Raw genomic sequence first — 7,694 nt, 5'->3', positions numbered from 1 at the left:
TTACAGCTCTCTTTTGTTGTGGATTTTAGGATGTTTAATGTAAATAGAGAATCAATTTGATATAAAAGATTCGATTAAAAACTTCACTTTATAACACATCAATATCAAAAGATAATTTCGAATAAATAAATCAGCAATCGTCTGATTTGGCTAAACAGACTTCTCCTGGTTCGGATAAAAAGACTTCTCCGTTCCAAGACGACTCTGATGGAGTTGAGAAGCTAATATGACATATCGTAGATGGCCAGGATATGATATTTCTGTTATAATAATTAGGGATTGATTTTTAAAAATTGATGATTTGAGATTTATCTTAGGGGTGCTTGGTTGATGAGTTTGGGAATGAGAGAATGAAATGATAATAAAAGATAGTGTTTGGATTGTAAGTTTGGGAATGATATTTTGAGAATGATTACTAGATTTATGGGAATCAACCAAACTCATATAATTTGATGGGTTTCATTTTCATTCTTATTCCCATTTCATCCTACTATCAAATTTATATCCATAGTCATTCTCATCATTTAACCCAACGCCCCTTTATTATTATTTTTTTTTATATTGGTAGGTATTAGGAGGGGAATGCGTAGCTATTGAGGAGAATTAAAGGAGCGGATTTTGATAGAGTTAAGAATTTAATTTTATTAAAAATTATATTATATATATTTTAAAAAAATATTAGAAAAATTTGAATTTTATTAGAAAAATTTATTATTTTATAAAAAAATATGTCACCTTGTCTGATTATAAAAGTAGGTTAGAATTTCACGTAATAAATAAGTTTTGAGTTAATATACCGTATAGTTTGTTCCGGTGATCATGATCGTATTTTTATTCACATCGCTGTCACATTTTCATCAACGACTTATTTCCTCCCTGCATAATTGTTATTTTTTTTTTGCTGCTACTATCCACAACAATCTCATTATTGAGTAGTGTTTCTTTATCACTACTTTTTTGAGATTTTCTTCTCTCCTTGTCATTTCTTCTACCACATCCTTTGCATATTTAGTGTCATCTTTAAGATTCATCATTGTGTTTACCACCGCTATCATTAATTCTTTATTTTTACCCGTTTTTGGTTCTAACTATATTCTTGAATTGTCTCATCATCTTCACACATCATCAAATTCATTATCGTAGCTGCCACATCATTGTTCCTCATGACAACCACCTACAATATAGGAGATCATAAGTAGAGGAGATCAAACTTGTCCGTGAACTTTAATGTGCAAATTTTACAATAAGAAGGCTCACATCAATCTGGTAGCATCGTTCCTTCTTTGAAAATTATTACTATTTAATTGAGTTGATTAATTGCCTCTTGTGCATTATCTAATTCATTATCGTAAATACAGGTCTTGTTAACCCATGGAAAATTGGTTCAGACATTTTTGCCACTGTTTGTAGGTGCCAATAAATCATAACTATTTACTATCTAAATTTTTTATTATTCGTGGAAAGTTTACAACTTAGAAAATGTTGACAAGTGTTGGTTTGGGATTTATAATGATTTAGCCTTAGTTTGCACATTAGATGATCAAGTAGATCCTGATTGAATCACTACTTACACATTAACTCATTCATATTCATCTACTTAAAAACTAGGCATGAAATAAAATTTGACATTAAAATTTTTAGTATACTTATGAATTATTCTCACGATGTTAGATAAACCAAATAGATAATTGCTTGACAAAGATGGTCTCTCAGATTTGTCCACACACATAATTTTAACATAACGCAAAATTTCCAAAGTTTGTCATGACAAGGTAGGAAGGTGTCATTTTTTTCTATATAATTTAGGCATTCAATTTTTAGAATTCGACTGTTTCTATAGATGATGGACTCGGCTCTAAAGAAGTTTTTCATCGATCATCAGAGATAAATTAAAAAGCTTAGATGAGTCATGGCGGACGGTCCAACATCACAAGTTTGTCCTGGTAAGGAAGAGAGGTGTCACTTGAGTCATAGTTTCTTGGTCATTTAAGATTTGAGTTTCAACTTTGGTGAATTAATGAATGCATTTTTCTTAATAAGCAATTGACCTAAGAACGCTGGACTGATGACCACCCACTATGAGTGCTTCTTGATTTACCCTAATGGCCAGTGGAAAATCTCCGTAGGGCTTGACTGGTGATGTACGTAGCTTATATATGTTTCTAGAAATTTTTTGACGTGCATCTACTTACATTTCATGAGAATAATTTATGTTTATTGCACTCTATTCTATTATTATGTCATACTTTTATTTTGACATCTGCTCTTTGCTTGTTTTGATTGATATGATGTGTTTTCAGAGAAAAAAATAGAGAAAAAAGCCTTAGAACGTGAAGTTGGAAGAAGGAGCATGCTCTAGTTGTATCCCATGACATAGGCGTGCTCCTACGGATAAGAAAAATGAAGAATGGAGCGAAAAGATGCTCAACACGGGCTAGTCAAACACACGAAACATACATGAAGGAAAAGACTTTCGAAAAATTTTCGAATTGGAGTTTTAAGCAAATAATATGCTCTAGCCATGTTCCTTGACACGTGCATATTCCTACTGAAGAAATTTAGCCACAAACGGAGTTAAAATGGAATCTAGAGCCTCCAAAACATCTGAGTCGTGCTTATGAGGCATGGTTGTATAAAAATCTAGCATAATCTAGTGTTTTCCATAGCCTGGTTGTGCATTTTAGGCACGACCGTGTCTTTTTTAGACACGGTCGTGTCAAATTCTGGATTTTTCTACACTGTGGATTAAAAGTAAAAATGACCATAACTTTTTTCTTGGTTGCTGTTATGGGCTGTTCTAGATACCAAAGTGTAGATTATTTCAAGATCTACAACTTTTACTTCAGACTTCCATCAGAAAAAACCACATTTAGACATACTAAAAGGCATTTCCGGGACAGCAGTGTCAAAGTATGAATTTTTCTACACTACGAACCAAAAGTAAAATGACTATAACTTTTTGTTCGGTTGGAGTTACGGGCTGTTTCAGATACCAAAATATAAATAACTTTAAGATCTATAACTTTACTTCAGACTTTAACTAGAGAAAACCACTTTTAGATATGATAAAATGCATTTCCAAGAGGCACAACCCTGTGACATGGCTATGCCTCCTTTTTCTAGAAAGATACATGCCACGACCATGCCTTGAGGCACGACAGTATGGTGGAGGGGCAAGGGGTTGTGCCCCTTACCTTAAAAGAGAAATTTTCTCCCCTTTTAATCTATCCTTGGTTTGGGGCTCCACCCCCTTCCTTTGGGAAGGTTTTTCCCTTTAGGGGAAACCCTAGAGCCTCTATTTTTGAGCTGTTGATGATCCGTCTACTTCCGGAGCAAGGAGACACTCTGAAGACATTGACAACACATAGCTAAGCATTTCTTCTCCTCATTTCTTGTATTTGGGTTGTAAGAATGTTATTACTCATGTCTTTGGTTTGTTCTACTCTCTCAATGGAGTAACCCTCCTATTCTTAGGATCTAGGGAGTAATTTTGATGCGATGTTGATATATAAACTATATATATTCTATTTCCTTGTTCAATGAAATGTTTATGTCATGTTCTATATGTATTGTGCCTTCTAAGGGTGTGATGAAATATGTGAATGGTGTAAACATGTGGATTACGGTGGATTGGTCACCTTGTAGAAGAGAAGTGCTAGAGTGTATTAACCACACATTCTAGAATGATCTTCTTGAAAGGAGATCATTTCTCTATAAAAGGATTAGCTAACTAAGAGCTTAATGGATTTACATTAATTTAATGTTAGGAAGTGAATTGTGTAATATAACAATTTCATGACTGGTGGGTCCCAGTGACAAGGCGTATTCCTTTCACTGGACTTTCTATATTACCTCTTCTACTTAATAATATTAAATGAGAATAGTGTAAACACTCTGGTGTAGCGTTTAATCCTCGTTAGAAGTAAGCTTAAAAGCATTCAACTAACGTTCGATTGTCTAGATAATTTATCGCGCGAAATCAGCAAGTGCTTAATCAATAGTATATATGGAATTGATATTTTTATTATTAACGACGTAGCCAAGCACTTGTGGCTTGATAACAAGTTTTTAGCACTGCTGTTGGGGACTATTTCTGATTAACATTAGTTGATTAGGATATAAGTTACTCTAGACTTGTTAATAGATTTTTCATTTACTTATTTATTTTTAATTCTGCATTTCAGTTTTTCTAATAATTATGTTTTAATGAGATTCAATGAGCTTTGACATGAGAGATAGGCCTTTAAAAGAATTCTTCACACCCATTTCTATAAGATTCAGATCATCTATTATGGCACCTCAGATAGAAGTTGACAACTTTTAACTTGCCCTAGATTTGATTATCATGTTATAATTAAAGTCACAAATTTAGAGGAGAAATTTCAGAAAACCCTTATATTCACCTGGAGACATTTCTAGAGTATTGTAATATGGTGAACTATGAAGGAGCCTCTGCAGATACTATTTGATTATTAGCATTCCCTTTTAGTATCAAAGATAAAGCAAGAATTTAGTTGTACTCTCTTCCTCAACAAAGTATAATAAGCTGGAATCAATTGGAATAACTGTTTTTGAATCACTTTTTCCCTCCTAGTAGAAAATATATATGAGGAATAGAATCCAAGGAGATGGGTAAACAATATATGAAACATGGGACAAATTTAAGGGTTATTTAAGACAGTGTCCTCATCATGTCTTAGATAAATGGCTGACAGTACATATATTCTATATTGGGATTACTTTTTTGAGTAAGAGAATTTTAGATTTAGCTGTAGGAGGTTCCTTGATGAACAAAAGTTTGGATGAAACGTACAAATTAATTGGTCAAGTAACACTGAACCTCTAAGAATGGGCAACTGAGAATGTGTTGACATCTTACTCAGAAATTTCAGAAGTGTGAGCCATGAATGCAAGTGTGTCTGTTAAACAAGATGCAGTGCAACTAACCCAAAAGCTTTGAAAATCATGAGTCATAGAATGAGAGGTTTAAACAATTAGAAGCTAAGTTAGAAAGCTTGACTTCAAAATGGTTCAAATAATGCCTCCCTCTCGCCCAAACCAAGTCTAGTGCACATTATAATGATATCAAGTTGAGAAGTGGTTTGTATACCAACGAACCTTAGGAGAAGGGTATAGATATGAGGATAGGAACACAAGAGAATCACAAAGACTCACCTCCATCACTCCAGTTATGGTCAATGGGCCACCAACACTATTTCTTCAAAGGTTGATAGAATCTAGTTTTGACAACAAATTTGAACCTCTTCCTCGTACTTGAGAAGAAAGGTAAGTGACAACTATGAGAGAAGAAGAATTTGGCAAATTCAATGATGATAATTTGGTTGCATGCAAATTTATTGATTTAATTCAATATAATGAATTTTCTGATGATGATGAATTAGTCACTTGTAATTTTGTTGGAATACATAACGATGATGAATTTTCTGATGAGGATAATTAGTTTGAAATTTTTGATGAAGTTGTTGATCCTCTAGTTGATGATATTGATGTTAGTGAACTCTTGGCCAATTATGATAATGATGTAGCGGATAAAAATGTAGGGGCTTGTGCTACGAAAGCAACACCCCAAGAATCAACTCCTTTGATTCCACAACCACTTGATACTATGAGAGTTGCAAGAATTGAACAAGTTGTCGATATAAGTGTAGGGACATGTACAGAGATAGCAGAGTCCCAAGAATTACCACCTTTAGTTGGACTACCACCTGAGCTAGAGCTAGAACCATCATTTGATCTAGAAGAAGTCACATCCACTTGTTTAGAACATTTGGGTACTTTTCAATATTGCATGGTTAGTATTCCTAGTGATCTTTTAGAACCTTTCATAGAGGTACCTAAAATCAATTTTGTGGGATATGATTCATTTTTTCATTCATGCTCCATCAAATTTAATATGGTTCTAGTTCTTTCTTATATTACATGCTTGTGGTAGGTGTGCTTATCTTTTGGGTGTGTAGATTTCACTTGGGTTGGAAATTGGAAGCTCAATCTGAAATGTCTTCAACCACCAGAAAAAACTTTCAAGAAGATAAAGATGGAGAGAACGATGGGTGATACACTATATCGATCGCATGATGACATCTCTCTTCATAATAAAATGGGCTATTGGAAAGAAAGTCTAAAAGTATTCTACTCTAGCTAGAGTGAGATTTAGATAAGCCCAAATAAGAAGTTGAACTAATGACATAAAATAAGCACTTCTTGGGAGACAACCCAAGATCTTTCTTAACTTCATTTAAGTTATAGTTTCTTTTTAGTTTCTTTTCTTTCTTTATAACCCAATCCTCTACTTAATTTTTCTTGTCTATATTCTTTTTGTAGGACTAAGAGATGTGGAGGAATACAAATATCAGGAAGAGGGGTATCTTCAGAACATAAATGTCTCAACCATTCGGAGCCCATCACTTGGTAACTTCTCTAATTTTATAACCTCCTCCACATTATTTTTCTAGGTTTCATTAGCATAATGAAATATTTAAAGAGGGGGGGGGATGTATTGGGTTCATTTTAGTTTTTTCATATTTATTTTTACATAATATTTTTTTTTCTAGTTGCATCATACTATAGGACCAGGTGAGGCTTGCTAGAGGGGGGTGAACACCCTGAAAGAATTTAAAAAATTCTCTTGCTATTTGAACTTAGCAAGGACACATTATTAGTAAAAACATATAACTAACATAAAAATAACAACTTAACAAAAAGTAAGAAGGTAAAAAAGTTTACTTGATTTCAATCGGAATGGTTGTTAATCCAACGCAATGAAAAAGTGTCATTAGTAAAAATTCCTTTGTTGAAGGCGGAGTAGCCTCTTACACACTTTGACAAGCTCAGAAATGACTAGAAAAATGAATACCATTGTTCTCTTTTAATTCTTAGCTCAAGAGGGCTTTTATAGCCTCTTAGAAGATGTTATCGTTGTCCTGACGAGGCATGGAGGCACCTCGGAGCAGGTGGAGGCAACTTCAGTGTGGATATAACTTTATCTGAACGCTAACGGTCAACCAATGACTTTGATCAATGGGAGACACCTCAGTTAATTAAGGGAGCCTCCAAGGGAGGCGCAAGGGTACCTCTAAGGGAGGTGCAAGGGCGCCTCCATGATCTAGCAGGGCGCTTCCTTCTTGAGACGAGAGGGTGCCTCTATGCTCCTTGGAGGCACCTTCACTTCGGCGGTTGGTAGATCTAAAGTCAACTTTAAAGTTGACTTTATCGAACATTCTTTGCTTGGATGATGCTACAATCATCTGGAGTTGAGCTCATCCAAACCCAACTTCGACCTTCTCCTCAAGCAGACTTCCTCCCAGCTTTTCGTTCCTTGAATGCTTTGGCGCGTGTCCTTCTTGTCTATCGGTCTACACTTCTGCAACTTTTTGTCCCTTGGATGCATTGAGCCCGTTGACTAGCTTCCCATGCCAACCTTCTCATTCACTGTGTTTTTTGCTCGACTTCTTGTGTTCCTAAGTCTCTACATACTTAGATACAAGACATCAAAAGATATAGGACCTAACTTAACTTAATTGATCACATCAAAATCAATCTGGGGTACTTACAATCTTCACATTTTTTATATACATCAACCTGAGTTAAGATTAGGGTTAAACAAACAAGCAAGTAAAAAATAATTATAACTAAAGTATGACAATTAAATCGATTTAATTAAATTGTAAATAAAT

General features: G+C 34.4%; 1 pseudogene; it reads right to left on the bottom strand.

Annotated features, from left to right (window-relative positions):
• Window positions 1-4,609: 4,609 nt before the first annotated feature.
• LOC121993383 lies at window positions 4,610-4,698 on the bottom strand (annotated as a pseudogene).
• Window positions 4,699-7,694: the final 2,996 nt, after the last annotated feature.

Source organism: Zingiber officinale, chromosome 6B, assembly GCF_018446385.1.
Source record: "Zingiber officinale cultivar Zhangliang chromosome 6B, Zo_v1.1, whole genome shotgun sequence".
NCBI lineage: Eukaryota > Viridiplantae > Streptophyta > Magnoliopsida > Zingiberales > Zingiberaceae > Zingiber > Zingiber officinale.
Note: the sequence above shows the minus strand (reverse complement) of the source record. Positions and strands in the feature narration are given on the sequence as shown.